A 15,240-nucleotide genomic window follows, 5' to 3' on the forward strand; every position below is an offset into this window, starting at 1 on the left:
TCCCACACCACCACCTGCTCCCACTGCACAAACACCACCACCTGCTCCCACTGCACCCACACCACCACATGCTCCCACTGCACCCTAACCACAACTGCCTGCTCCCACTGCACCCTAACCACTGCTATTTCCTCAGCAACCTCACTCCTCAACCGTTACAAACTATTATCCACAAATTTCTCACATTCTGCTGCTTGCTGCAAATTATCTATCCATTCCTTCAACCTATTAATAACTCTCCTCAAGTGGGCTATTTCCTCACACTTCCTACAACATTGAGTACTCCGCTTCGTTTATCCTTCATATGGCTCACAAAAGGCAAAGCATCGATCACATTGTATCTACTTCTCTTCCTTTCAACTTCCCTCTCTATTGATATCCTTTTTCCCCACGATATTCCCAAGGTCCCAACAGACTTAAACGCCATACTTCAAGTAAACACTAAACTGTAAAAACCAGACCTCCCCTTTCTTCTTTCAATAAACAAATACAAATACGCGCTAAAACTGTTATGAACACAACTACACCCTTTATAAAAGCAATCCCACAACCCCGGACACAAATGTCGAATGCAAAATACGTTAAACAACACACAAAAAAAACAACACAAAAAACTTATCTTTATCTGGCCAGGAAGTCAAACAGGCGCGTGCGAACAACCGGAAATGACGTCACGTCACGTGACAGAAGTATAAGACGACGAATTATTATAAAAAATAAATAAAAATAAATAAGAATAACGCCTCGATGAAACTTCCAAGACGAGGCCGGACCATGAAAGCGCGACGCACTTATTGAATAAAAATATCACGGCCTGTTTTTTCCTCAGAGAACTGCTGGTCACGTCAGAGGAATTCGCTGGAGAACGCTGGCGGTGGGCGGGACGGACTGGTAGGAGTATTCGTCCATTAGAAGCTGCTTGCTGACGTGATTTGCTTGAATTCTGTCCGTTTTTCTCCATCTGTCTGATTCTGTCTCTCTGACGATCTCCTTCCCACAGAAGGCTGGTTCGAGAGACTGTGAACGTCAGATCAGAGTTTGTTCATCCACTAACAGGGAACGAGAGCTGGGTTTCGACCGTCGTGAGACGGGTTGCTTGCGTCGGTGCTGCGACTCCGTGCAGATATTTCGAAAGGTGAGTGTTTCCTGTGAAGAATAAGGTAAGTCTCGCGTTTGTATTGTTTGTCGTTTTTATTTTTTCAACTTTGTAAAAATGCAACGGCAACAAGGATTCCTTGAGCGCCTTGACAAGCGCGGCCATTGGTGAGATCGTAACACGGTTTTCAACGAATAAATGTTCAAATTAATTAAAAAAAAAATTCAAATGATGCATCTCATCGAACGTCTGAATTGTTTAGCTATAAGATTATGGAATATATGGATGGCTTGTAATTTTTATTTCACGATTTTGTAATTTTACCTCACGATCTGAGGTAAAAAGCGCGCGATAGTGTTTTTTTAAACCCTCGTTTGGCTCATTTTTAATTTTTCATCAATTTCTCGTGCAAACACTCGACCAGGACCGGATTACGATTTTGTAATTTTACCTCACGATCTGAGGTAAAAAGCGCGCGATAGTGTTTTTTTTTTAACCCTTGTTTGGCTCATTTCTAATTTTTCATCAATTTCTCGTGCAAACACTCGACCAGGACCCGATTACGATTTTGTAATTTTTCCTCACGATCTGAGGTAAAAAGCGCGCGATAGTGTTTTTTAACCCTCGTTTGGCTGATTTCCAATTTATTCCTGCAGCGTAGTCTGATATTTCATATCAATTGTTCAAATTTGCATAAGCACCAAAAAAAGCACCAAAATTGGTATACATGTAGAATAATGTATTCCGAACAATTCCAGATATGGAGCCACCTGAGATTGTTCCTTGGTCAGCTTTGGCGACCATTTTCCAAAATGGCCGCCATTCTACTTTCGCGAAATTGGCGATATGCTCTTATTAACCTCCGCCATCTTCGAAGATGGATGGAGGTTACTGTTTTCACCCCTTTCTGTTTGTTTGTTTCTTTATTAACAGTATTACGGAAAAAGTCCTTGACGGATTTGGACGAAACTTGGTGGGGGGGGGGGGTTAGGTATGGTCCAAGGATCATGCCATTAAATTTTGGACTTTGGTCCCCCCCCCCCCCCAAAAAAAAAATTTAGAGAAAAAATTTTTTTTTTTCATTTCTACATATTTTAAGTGATTTCCAACCTGCTCCATCCCCCCAAAAAATGTTAGAGAAAAGAACTATAACTGTCAGTACTGTCGACATATTTAATGAATAAGATATAAGGTTCACTTGAGTGACCCAGCAGTATTGGCGGCGGAGGTTTTGCACTCTCCCGAGTGCTCCCCCTCTCGTTTTCTTATTGTATTGGCGGTTGATATAAGGAAAGTGTAAAATTCAGTAAATTGACCATGAAAAGGCGTATTCAAATATTATGAGCCAGTATTTTCAGTAAAAAAGCCATTATTTGATTTGTAAGTTGCTGCTCTCCTGAAACTTTTCGCTGAAAAGTACCCATTATTGCCTGGAGAACAAGAGTCAAATGATATTCATCACATTCAATGGGCTTGGAATCAACAAAAATTGCATTATAGATTACATACTTTACTCTATTTTGAAAAGGGAACTGATAATCGTGATAATGACAAACTCAGAAAATGTAGTCAAATTATTGCACACTTCACTTTGAAGCGGCTACGGTTTATTGTCTACCAGGACACATGGTACACGCATACATCAGTCTAGTACAATATGAGTTTCTGAGCTCAAGTGTACTGGCTCTGGATCAAGAAGTCAACACTTTTACAAGCAATGCGACTTTGCATTTGCACATTCTAAGCTAGGCCGATATCTCGGTCTGTGTCTACTGCGTCTGTCTACTGGCATTCTCCTTCACAAGCACACAGTCCAGTGCATTGCAGATTAGCCTTCTTGCATTTGCAGCGGTTTCTACAGCCTTTTTTGCAGCCACACGACACCAGCTCGAAGCAGCTTTTTGAAGCCTCAGGGAGTATGGTCCAGAGCGGTTCGTAGGACCCATCCTCTGTTTGCCGCCAGCCCCAGCTTGTTGGTGATGGAAGCACAGGTTGAGGGACCAAGACCTGCCCCCAGACATAGCCACCCTGGAAGACTGATCTCTCCACATGCTGTTCCAAAGCATCGTAGGTAGGTGGGATGCACTGGACGGAGTTCCTCTTAGCTAAGTTTCTTTCTGGCCTCGACGTCCGTATATGGACTGGTGCGGTCATAGAGGATCACCACAAACGTTTTAATGCAGTGCATTGTATCATCCTGGATGTTGACTGGCGTGGCGGTCAGGGTCACAAGAGAATCTGTCAGTTCTGGAAACGAGTTCCATGTGGCCCAGGCAGATTTCTTCCCATGCCCTACGAATGCTGATACTGTGTCACATCCGGTCATGGCATGGAAGACTTGAATCCGGTGGTCATGTTCTGCAGCATGGGCCACATGTAGCATGATGCGAGTGTCCGCCTCTTCTTGACTGCATGGAGCCAGAGAGCTTTCATCTTCCTGCCTTGGAAGGCAGATGACTGCTTCACCATCAGTGACTACCAGCTCCTTTGCCTCGTCATGGAAGGACTGTACCAGTACATCGGACAGGAAGGTGAAGAGCTCCACCTTGTTTGCGTCGACACGTAGGAAACTCTGCCAGTTTCCTGGTATGGCTGCGGTGCTCACCACGTGCCGTCGCACCCCTTTTCCTCGCTTCTCCCTTGTCGCCGTCTTCAAGGAGCCATCTTTGTAGCTATCCCAAACGAGGTCGAGACTTGAAGCACGACGCAGCTGCCCCTCGACGTATGGGATGAAGACTTGGTGGGCATATTCTTCTCATGTCTTTGCAGTGCCAGGCTTCAACGTCTGCACGATGACTGCGCCGTCAACGACAACAGAAGTGACAGCAGGTGCATCAGACTGAGCTTCAGCAACGCCTTCAAGGCGCACCAGCAAGTCGCTTTTGCTACCCAGGTGGAGCTTACCTGCATCAGATAGCGCGGAGGGCATGCTTGATTTTCATGACTGAAGAACTCGTCCAGGTTCCCATCGCGGTTCTGGCAGCCTATGTAGAGCCTTGCAAATAAGGCCATATCATTCTTCACAGATGCTTCCTTTCCTTTGGAAATACTTCTGAACCTGTCATTGATGCTGTGTGCGAAAATGGATTTTCCCATAAAAATGACTTTTTCCCCAATACAATGGTTGGAAATATAATAAATCAACACAAATGACATTTGTATTGTTTTCCTTTGTAAATGCACATCACATGGAGTATTTATCACCTCTGAGAAACCTACAAAGAGAATAACAATGACAGATATCCCATGTTAAAGTAGAATGATGGCCATTTTCCAAAATGGCCGCCAAAGCTGACCAAGGCAAAATCTCGAGTGGCTCCATGTCCAGAATTGTTTAGAATACATTAGTCAACATATGTACCAATTTTGGTGTTTTTATGAAAAGTCCAACAATTGGTTTGCTATGCTGCAGTACTAATTACAGCGCGTGCGCTGTATACAATTGCACAGAGTTTGAAATGTCCCCAGTGTCCTCCCCCCACTTGCCTCAAGTGAGCCAATGACGGCCATCCGGTAGATGGCAGTGCGTAACTTAGACGGAAATGGCAACAATTGACGGAAATACCCAAGTATTTCAATGGAAATTTGTGAAACTAATGTTATTTATGTGAAAACCATTGAATTTATTGCTTGATGGAAAAAAACCAAGAAACGCTCCCCTCTCATGTACGAACGAATGAAAGACATCATTTCCGCCCACCATGGCATTTCACGCTGAAAGCTAAGTTCTTCTTATTTTACATCATTCTTTTGCGGCCCCCTGCCACGTTGTATCGAATGATTTCATTCCTTCTGTTGTATATAAACAAGCCTGGTGTTGGCTTAGTGGTTAGGGTGGCGGCTTGGGATCCCAGGATCCTGAGTTCAAGCCCCGTTGGCTGCTGAATTAACACCAGGAGGTTGACTCAGCCTGTCATCCATCTGAGGTCGGCGAAGTGAGTACCAGTGTACTGGTCCCGGTGTATGCCCCGGTTAGAATAGGTGTACCATATCCCTGTGTGTCGTAAGAGGCGACCAGGGTTGGCGTCAGGAAGGGCATCCGGCCATAAAAAACATTGCCTCAAGAAAAAGCCTAACCCCTGCACAGCAGGGAAAAATGGCTGTAAAAACGGTCATTATATATATTATTGTTGTATATAAACGTGCTTATCACAATAATAACAAGATTTTTACATTTCAAATATTAAGTATGCTTTTTAATTGTTTTTCAACTGAAAAAGCATAAATTGTATATTTTAACATTAGTATACTCATTTGCTTCACCACACGCACTGTATTGAAGGATTTCACTTGTTTTTCAACAATTGCTCGTGCAAACACTCGACAAATACTTCGGCTAAAATCATACGTTCTTGAACGTCCGTGAAGTTAGTACCTTTTACCCTTTACCCGATTCAAAGTTAAGGTTGTACCATTACAAAAATGGGGGTAGTTGTTGATTTAATTAAAAAAGGGGACGCGAAATAAAGATTACGTCCGAAATGAAGATTATATATAATTGAATCTGGTAAAGGTGTAAATAGGGTAAATTAGGCCACAAAAATAAATTACTTGTTTAGTGTCCACCTCTTCCAATTTTTCCAGGTGGGGAGGGAGGTTTTTTTATATTTTTTTATTTCATGAATGGAGTGGCGGCGTGCCTGGATGACGAAGACATCGATGGTATTCATTGTCAGAAGGCAAGTTAGGAAGGTATAGAAGACCATAGAAACTTTCAAGCGAGAAATTGAAGAAGAAAACATGAAAATTGCTGTTTAAATCTTTGTTTAAGTGAAAGTTAAACTTGCACACATGTATTTAAAGTGATAAATTATATTAAAAACATAAGTTAACATATAAACAGAGCTTTTTCTTGTTGTTCCTAGCCCCATGGATTTGGTACATGACTGACCACTGAAATACTCATGCATCTGTCTGAGAAACCTGAGAGCAATATTCAATGTCCTAGGAAATCATGTTCACACAGTGGAATCACTCTATTTACTACAGGGTGTTTCATAAAAAAAAATAACCCCATAGTGGTCCTGGAAATGACAGATACATGAATGACAGGCATTCTCGGAGCACTATGAGTACATTCTTCTTCCAACACCCTGGAGTACATGTACAGTGAGTGAAATTTAATAGTTCTGAGAAGTCCAAGTGAACAAATTAAATTTTGTCACCAGCCATCATACACATTTCGAAGTGACACTGCTGGGACTCTCTCAGGACCAACTTTACTGTACATGCACATACAGATAAAGAAACCAACATCTGGCTGAAAAGTTGAAACAGTAGTCATCTCATGCAGCAGTGGTAGTACTTCAATCTTTAGCAGTGAATTTCTTGCTACGTCTATGGACCTTTTTCCTTTGGCCTACAGTCCTGACAGAAAGGATAGAAACCTTCTACTGTCAAGATTTTCAACAGTACCATAATGGATGCATGTGTCCTCATACCCAGCAGAATAATAGGTTAATTATACCCCCCCCCCACAGGGAGGGAGCGAGATATCGTAATCTTCCGGTTTGTTTGTCTTTGTTGGGTAGTCGATCCAGTCGAAAAAAAAAAAAAAAAATTTTGAAATTTGTTCTCCCCTTATCAGTATTTCCGTTTATGTTTGTCTGTCTGTCTGTCTGTCTGTCTGTCCCTCTGTTCGGTCCAGTGCTCCGTTAATACAATGGCGATTTCGATGAAACTTGGTTGGTAGCTTCATACCATGACCTAGTTGTGTGCAAATGAGAACCGTTGCTATGGACACCACCGTTGCCTAGCAATGGGACTTTGAAATTTTTGAAAAATCATAAAAAAATTATTTTTTCAAAAATCGGGCTATGAGCGACTGTGGACAGTACATTCAGCCATATTGTCAAAAATTTCCAGCCGGATCCTATGAAAGCTGTCAGAGAAGATGGACTTTGAATGAACCCTGGTCGAAAACAATTAAAAAAACGAAGTTCGTTATATCTCAGAGACTATGAGTCGGATATACATGAAACTGGTATGGTAGGTTCATGGTATGTCCTAGTTATGTGTGAGAAAGAACTGTTGCTATGGACCCCTCCATTGCCTATCAATGGCTGAAAAACCTCTAAATGTGGGGGTATTTTAATGAAAAAACAATCTGCAGCATTAACCCTTGAAGCTAGAATCATGAATTTTCTTGTGCTTAATCCTCAGGTCATTCCCCATCGAACGGGCCCATCGCGTCAGGTTCTATTGGGTAGGCGACTACCGGCTTGTCTGTCTGTTAGCAACTTTACGGCAAAACGGCTTCAGCAAACACTATCAAATTTAATCCACAGGTGGGCAATGAACCTTGGACGACCCCATTAACTTTTGGGTCCAACTGGATCAAAGGTCAAGGTCACGAAAATATCAAAATCGTTTTTCGCTCGTCAAAAATTATCTGATTTACTTCAAACTAAGCTTATAGTGAACATTATTCTATTTGTCACTTATAATCCTACCCATTCCTACAGTGAAAAATGCATATTTGTAAAGATGGGTAGGGTCCGAAGTTTTGGCGGTCATGGTCATTGGTCAAAATTACAAATTTTCCATTATAAATCAAAAAAGGTTAGGAATATGTGTTTTACTATGGAAGATGTATATCAAGTCCTTTATTGGCTTTAATTTGTCACCATGACCTTTGACCTTACGTGGCCTTGAAAGGTCAAAATCATTTTACAGTCATAACTTCGTCAAAAAATGGTTTAATTGACTTCAAACTAAGACAAAAATATTCCTTATTCTATTCCTTATCAACATTCAATGTAAGGATATATCAAATTTAAATTTGATCCCCAAAATAACTTTATGCCTTGAATGGGTGGGATTTGTTGTGCCTGGCACCACTTATTGTATTTGTGATCTGCAGTCAAGATTGGCTCGCACATGAATGTTCAAAGAAGTTAATCATCCTCTTCGCCAGCCTCAATATTCCTAAACACACTTCCACAACTGTAGAGGATCGTCTCCATCTCAACTTAAAGTTCACCCTTCATCTTCTTGGTCAGTCTATTGGAGGCATGGAGGCACCTCCACTTATCGCACTCCTCACACTGAATGACAGTTCCAACGTTCTTTGCTGTGTGGGCAGTAGGATTGAAAGGGCAACCATGCCCTTTCGATACATCTCGGCTTTTCATAGAAGGGCGATGATCTTCTTTAGTGGCAACCTTGAAAGAAAAGATTAAATTAAATGACTATCTCAATGAAGTGCATAGAGCCATACTTGGCTCGACACATTTTCATGGTTTTGAGAAAATGGCAAAAAAAAAACATGTTTGGTTCTCTGCTAAAAACTATCAAGTTGGAATTTTAAAATGCAAAAACTTAAATATTCTGGATTTCAGCTCTTAGTTAGGGAATTTTAGCAAATTGTATTGACCATCTGTGAAAAAATTGCTTACCAAAATATTTCTTCACTAACGTATTCATCTCGGTGTCTACTAACACCTATCAATTAGCGCAAACTCAAATCCTTGTGGAAAATTCTGGGGAGCCAATCAAAGTTCGGGTGCTCAGAGGGCCTGCGCAAAAAAATTGGAAAAATTGACTTGTGGGATGTCTAACTACGGGTTTTTTGGGGTGCTGAATTGATTCCAACCATTAGATTTGAGGAAAAATGAATTCCTGGCCATAAAATATTGATATGATACATTTTTAGATATGTCAGACTGTGTTTTGTGGTAAATTGGCTCAATTGATTCAGATTGTTCAAATTGTGCTGAAACCAGCATGCAACATTTTTGAAACCACTGCTATATTGTTGGTTATACTTGTGCTCATGCTCAGTAGAACTCTCTGTGTTCGCTGACGTTAGCTAAGAGCTTTTAGCTATATAATTATAAGCTGACCGACATCACGATAGAAACCACACTCATGCGTGAGGGAAAAATCCTCCGGTGGTCTAAACAGAGGCCGCTTTCGGAATGAGTCTTCTCATAAGTCTTGGGTTCAGATTCTGAACCACTTCTCGTTCATTCACCAAGAGCTAGAAAGAAGCATGGTCAAATGTGGGGTGCCTGTCCACACCGACGTTAAAAGAGCTCAAATGAAGAGAGATAACGATGCTGTCAACCCTTTCAATGCCACATGGGACAAGAAGACTGGTGTCCTCAACTGGGTTCAGCAGCACTCCCAAAGACCAAGTCAATGCTGATCAAGCAGAAGAAGTTGGCAGAGCCATACAGGCTAAGATGGATGGGAAAACTGTTGTGGATGCAATGGTAACCAAACAGAAGGTCAAATCACTTGCAAGCCTCAGATCTGGACCCAAAGTCAATGGTGAGAAGCTGGTCATTGACTCACTGAAGCTATTCAACTGCCTCATTGTCATCAGTGAGTGTGAAGTCAAGACCAAAGAAGCTCTGCGCTTTGAGTTGACACCAAAACCGATGTCTCTGTTTGACAAAAATAAAAGTTGCGAAAGCCAGACAAGGCTGCCCTAGCAAGGTCCCTGAAGGCATGTGTGGCACCTGTCGAACAACCCCCCAGCACAAGCCTTGTGGTTGATGGTGGGTGGCTCCTGCACAATGTCAAGTGGGAGGCTAACCTTACTTGGAAGGATGTTGCCGAGAGCTACCTCCGGTTTGTGAAGTCCATGGGGAGCCATCGCCTCCGGATAACGGTGGTCTTTGACGGATATGGCAGCTCCACCAAGGACCATGAACAAAGAATGCATGTTGTGACATTCAGATTCGTCTGGATCTCAAAATCATCATTGCAAGAGAAAAGTTCCTCGATAACAAGAACAACAAAGCCCAGCTCATTCTGCTCCTTGCTGAGACATTTTGTAGGAATGGAATCAGAGTGTACAGCAATGCTCCGATGATGCCGACACCTCCATCGCCCGCGCAGCTCAAGATGAGGCAAGAGGGTCCCCTGTCGAGGTGAGGGCTGAGGACACAGACATCCTGGTTATGCTGATTCATCATGTTGCAGACCATCCGATCGTCCTCACGACAGCCAAAGAAACATCTTACGATGTCGGAAAGGTCCAGGAGGCCCTCCCAGAGATATACCGGAGGTATCTCATCTTCTTGCACAGCTTCTCTGGCTGCGATACAGTGTCTGCAATTTTTGGGTTTAGCAAACCAACTTTGCGAAGCAAGCTCTGCAAGACTGATGAAGCAGAGAGGGCAATGGACGTGTTTATGGACATCCGAGCTGAGAAAGGTGATATCATTAAAGCAGGCTGTGATCTTTTCAAGCTCATGTACCATGAGAAATCCTCCAAAGTCTTGGAAGACTTGAGATTCGACATCTTCAGCAAGCGAGCTGCGACTGGGAGCATAAAACCTGAGAAACTCCCCCCGACAACAGGAGCTGCAGCACAGCACTCTCCGAGCTTACCTCCAGACGAGAGACTGGCTGATGCTGCAAAGTCCATCGTTGGATGCCCGGGACTATGGATGGCAACTCACTGAGCAAGGATATGCACCAGTCCCTTCTACAGACCCCATTGCACCAGACTACATCCTGACATTTGCCAGCTGCAACTGTGTGGGGGACTGCAGCTCACTCAGGTGCTGCTGTAAAAAGCAAGGAGTCAAGTGTATTTCTGCTTGTGGTATCTGTCATGGTAACTTTCCTGAACATAAACCAGCTGGATGACAAGAGGAGTGAGGAAGATACTAGGGAGTTTGATGAATAAGGTTGTAAAAGCTGACGAAGCAACATTTCCATTGGGCACAACAGTTCTGTTAAAAATGTCAATAAAATACATTTTATATGATCAAGGAGTGTTTTTTTCTCAAAAATAATGGTTGGAATCAATTCAGCACCTAATCAATTGAGTTAGACGTCCCACAAGTCAATATTGGCAAAAGTTAATTTTCCGATTTTTTTTTTATTTTTATTTTTTTTAATTTTTTTAAATTTTTTTTATTTTTTTTTCGTGCAGGCCCTCTGAGCACCCAAACTTTGATTGGCTCCCCAGAATTTTCCACAAGGATTTGGTTTGCACTAATTGATAGGTGTTGGTAGACACCGAGATGAATACTTTGGTGAAGAATTTTTTGGTAAGCAATTTTTTTCAGATGGTCAATACAATTTGCTAAAATTCCCTAACTATCTGGAGGGCACAATATTATCAAGACCTGTGAATCAAGAAATCTTCCAGTGTCAGCAGGTAAGTCACTGGTTTATATATACCTTGCCATATAACTCTGAAGGGCATGTATCTTTCTCGAGATGGAACTGGGTCAGGGAAGTGGTGGATCTGTTCAAATATATCTGGAGGAAGCCTTTGAGCCTTGCAGATGTCACAGTCTTGACTCTCACACTTTAAGATGCTGAAGATGTAATGCCTGATCTTGCAATGCGTTTCAAGGAATTTCTTCAATTTCTCCTTGTGTTTGAGGTGCTGCTTGGTGCCATCATTTGGGGTAAGGAGTCATCAATCTGAAAAGAGAAATCACAAAAGCCTTTTTGAGTACAGTGGGACAGTGCTGAACATCTAATTCCTTTACCAATATTAAACTACCAAACTTGAGTGTGTCTTCAAAATGGGGTAGGTCTGAGGGAACCACATTCACAATGTCACTTCCACAAGGTCCAGTTTGAATGGGACTCTCAGAGCTGCTGCAACAGTACATCAAGACAGGCAGACGCATACTTTTAAAACTTCATTCCAGAGCATAACAATGTCCTCTTCAGATGCTGCATCATGGGATTCGAAGTTGTGTTTCTTCAATTTCAACCTTTGTATGAGGGTTGACAGCAGGTCCACCATAGGCTCAGTGGAGTGATGAACCTCTTCCTTCAACTCTGGAATCTTCTCAGCCATACTACGGATACTCTTCAATTAACCACAGCGCTTCAGCTCGTCTTCATGAGGCACTTCCTCTCTCATAACACCCACACCTTGCAAGGCAATATTGATGATACTCATGATTCTTTCAACAGGATTTTTGCAACTATGTTGAGGAGGCGTACGGATGGCACACAGAAAGTCGGTCAAAATTCTCCCAAAGGAACATCAGTGATAGTTGAACTGATATGTACGTCAACCGGTGGTCAGGGCCACCATCTGTATAAAGCAGGAGAATTTGTTTCAAAGGTCCCAATCTTTGAAGTATTTCCTCCAGCTCTGCCATGTGTCTCCCAGGAGATGACGGCTGGAACGCATTTTCTTTGAAGACGACAAAGACCCTTCCTCGATGGAATGACTCCTCAATGCTTTCAGGGACATCAATGATCATCGCCACACTGGGTGTCAAACTTAGCCTGGTGAAATCATGGTCAGACACAGCAAGTTTCTTTCATTTAGAAACCAGTACCTCCTTCCCTCTTTCAATGGCAGCAACAGGACAATTAGGCTCGCCAACATTGACTGTATGCTTGTCATCCAAAGAAGCAAATGTAAGGTGGTCGCGAAACTTGATACCAAACTCTTTCTCAAACCTGAACAATGCAGATGCATAGTGGGCATCTACATGATTGGATCTCAGCTGATGAGCCTGGACCATGAACTTGATTTTGAGACGACCTGTATGGCGGCGAGCTGATTTGGCTGTGGGTCGGCCTGGCCAAAACTGCAACCTCAGCTACGGGATACTGGATACTGGGTATGGCTGTTCCCTCTGGACACTGACTTGAGACTTGTTCATGTAGATCTCGGACACTCAAAGCGGTTGCCAAGTGAGCCACCACATCACTGTCAGCCACCACATCGTGTCTTCTGTCGTTGACAGCTGTTTCCACTGAAGAATTGATGTATTATGCCTGGTGTTGGCTCAGTGGTGAGGGTGGCGGCTTGGGATCCTCGTGTCCTGAGTTCAAGCCTTGTTTCCCGCTAAATTAATTCACCAGAGGGTTGACTCAGCCTGCCATCCCTCTGAGGTTCGCAAAATGAGTACCAGCTTGCCAGGATGACCGAGTCATTCTAGTATCTGGCGTCGGAGTGGCGACTTGTCCAGGATTGTACCCAATCGCCAAGGAGACTGCTTTGGCAGCACCAACGCTCTGTGCAGAGTATGGTCCCAATGGGGGAATTGATGTATCGCTGATACTGCTGGAGGAAATCATTGTTTTGTTTGGGGCGACCATCATTGCTCATACGTAGATCCCAAATGAGATCCGGGTCTTCATCATCCTGATTCTGGACACTCTCTGGTCTGCTTCTGCCTCTTTTGCTGGAGAAGCTGCATTACTGTCACCAGTCAACCTATAGTAAGCTGAGCGGAGAAAGGCAGACTTGCACCGAGTTGCCCTTCCAAAACTTTGGAGAAAGTCTCGCCTCATTGAAAATGTATTCTGGGTTGTACTCTTGAGGGTTGACAGCAGGTCCACCATAGGCTCAGTGGAGTGATGAACCTCTTCCTTCAACTATCGAATCTTCTCAGCCATACTACGGATACTACCTTGAAATGTACTCTGGGAGTGTCTTTTACAATCCCTTCACAATATTGTGTGCCTCATTGAGCAAATCTGATTCAGATTTCAAGTCACTGACTTTCCACAGAAACCACAGAAACGCATCAACAATATGACCTTGCAATATGATACGATGTCTGAGTAACTTATTTAATGGATTAATAAACACCAACTCTTGTGGGGTTGGCTGAGGAAAGTTTGTGATTCTCTCACAAACTGGCTTGGCAAGCCGAAGGTTTGACTGAGATGATTTTGAGAAGAATTTGTAAACTGTTTGGGTTGATGGGGATGACACCAATTCGTCACAAAATACATCATGGGATCTTTAAAATCTTCCAACAACGAATGCTGACAGACGGGTCCTCTTGCTTGATGACCTTCCAATATATGGCACACACTTTGATCCCTCACCCCACATGTGAAACTCCAAGATTGCATGTTGTAGATGGGTCAACATGTGAACCCAGGTTAAACGGCTCAATGGCAGGAATGCAAACTTCAAAGCTATTTTGGTGGCACACAGCACACATGTACGGTGCATTCGTAAACATTCCAGTGTAATGGAGAAACTTACTGTGAAATGTCGAGTCGTACCTTTGTATTATTAACAAATTTAAATTGTTTCTTCAGTTTCATTTTGGTAATTGTTTTTATAAGTGAGCACTGCTCAACAGAGATTTCACTCATGTGCTGATAGCTGGACCAAGTCGATGCCGATATCTTGGATCTGTTGCCATTCCTGCAGGAATAAAGGAGACAGTGGGGAAAAGATAAAGATATGAAAAACGTACATTGAATCTGGCTGTAAAACATGATCGCTGCAAGACAGACACATGGTTGAAACTCTTTGCGTGTATTGCGGAAATCCTTTTTGCAATGACCCGTGCAGAGGTTTCCGCAAGCCATAACAATCCAATATCACATTTCAAGTGTTCAGGTTTGCAAAAAGGAGACTCAAGCACAAGGATTATCCTCATCATGATGTCTCATTGTCACAAATAAACTGCACAGGAATGAGATGTGTGTGCAAAATTTGAACTAGTGCAGTTCTCTGGAAGCATTAATAAATGCAATGTGGTGCACACTCACCGCTTGGGACAATTTGGTTTTGTTTGCAGAACGAAAACCTTTTCAAGTGTTTATCCTCCGATTCAGAAAATTATTGAGTTCCATTGTGTGAATTCTGAATTCACTCCTTTCAAAAATGGTGTTCTCTAACAATTCTTTCAGCTCATCTGCAAGAGAGTAATTTCACATCACATTGTCCTGTTTTTTTCTACTTTTGGCCCGAGATCATTGTGGCATCACATTGACTCGGCCCTAACAATCCAATATTACATTTCAAATGTTCATGTTTGCAAAAGGAGAGTCAAACAAGAAGGATTATCACCATCATCATCATGATATGTCATTGTCACAGAAAAACTGCACAGGAATGAGATGTGTGTGCAGAATTTAAACGAGTGCAGTTCTCTGGAAGCAATGCAGAATAAATGCAGTGTTGCACACGCTCAACACTTGGCGGAGAACGCCAAAGCAGCTGCAATACTTGCTGCTTACAGCTCAATTGCTCTTGGAGAGTTATTTCATACATGGCGCACCTCCATCCTCCTGTGCAAAATGGTGTTCAGAGTGAATTACGGATCCACAGGCAACAGGAGACCCTTGAACAAATGCTGTTCCAGTGACCTCTCTCAGACAAAGCTCATGACTTGATCCACTGTCCCGTGGTAAGGAAGAGTCTCACATACCTTTCAAAATCTTTCCTCTGCTTACAA

The 15,240-nt window shown here is 42.7% G+C and overlaps 2 protein-coding genes, 2 long non-coding RNA genes and 1 pseudogene across 5 annotated transcripts in view; 2 read left to right on the forward strand and 3 right to left on the reverse strand.

Annotated features, from left to right (window-relative positions):
• The window catches only part of LOC147017130 (unconventional myosin-If-like), a 335,840-nt gene that overhangs the window by 105,130 nt on the left and 215,470 nt on the right, over positions 1-15,240 (forward strand). The window lies entirely within an intron of this gene.
• Positions 1-15,240, reverse strand: part of LOC147017131 (uncharacterized) — a 184,087-nt gene that overhangs the window by 72,344 nt on the left and 96,503 nt on the right. The gene's annotated exons all lie outside the window — the stretch shown is intronic.
• LOC147017135 (uncharacterized) lies at positions 723-6,756 on the forward strand. Its single transcript, XR_015049364.1, has 3 exons — positions 723-891; positions 1,001-1,135; positions 5,962-6,756. It is a non-coding gene; the product is annotated as an uncharacterized LOC147017135 (long non-coding RNA).
• On the reverse strand, positions 5,844-13,557 carry LOC147017136 (uncharacterized; annotated as a pseudogene). Its single transcript, XR_015049360.1, has 5 exons — positions 13,086-13,557; positions 11,703-12,802; positions 11,240-11,488; positions 7,942-8,259; positions 5,844-6,559 (listed from the first exon to the last, which is right to left on the reverse strand). The product of XR_015049360.1 is annotated as an uncharacterized LOC147017136 (transcript).
• LOC147017137 (uncharacterized) lies at positions 13,953-15,212 on the reverse strand. The gene is made up of 3 exons (XR_015049365.1): positions 14,853-15,212; positions 14,552-14,697; positions 13,953-14,201 (listed from the first exon to the last, which is right to left on the reverse strand). It is a non-coding gene; the product is annotated as an uncharacterized LOC147017137 (long non-coding RNA).

The sequence above is a fragment of the Eptatretus burgeri genome, chromosome 11 (genome assembly GCF_056783735.1).
Source record: "Eptatretus burgeri isolate ZD-2024b chromosome 11, Ebu_testis_v1, whole genome shotgun sequence".
NCBI lineage: Eukaryota > Metazoa > Chordata > Myxini > Myxiniformes > Myxinidae > Eptatretus > Eptatretus burgeri.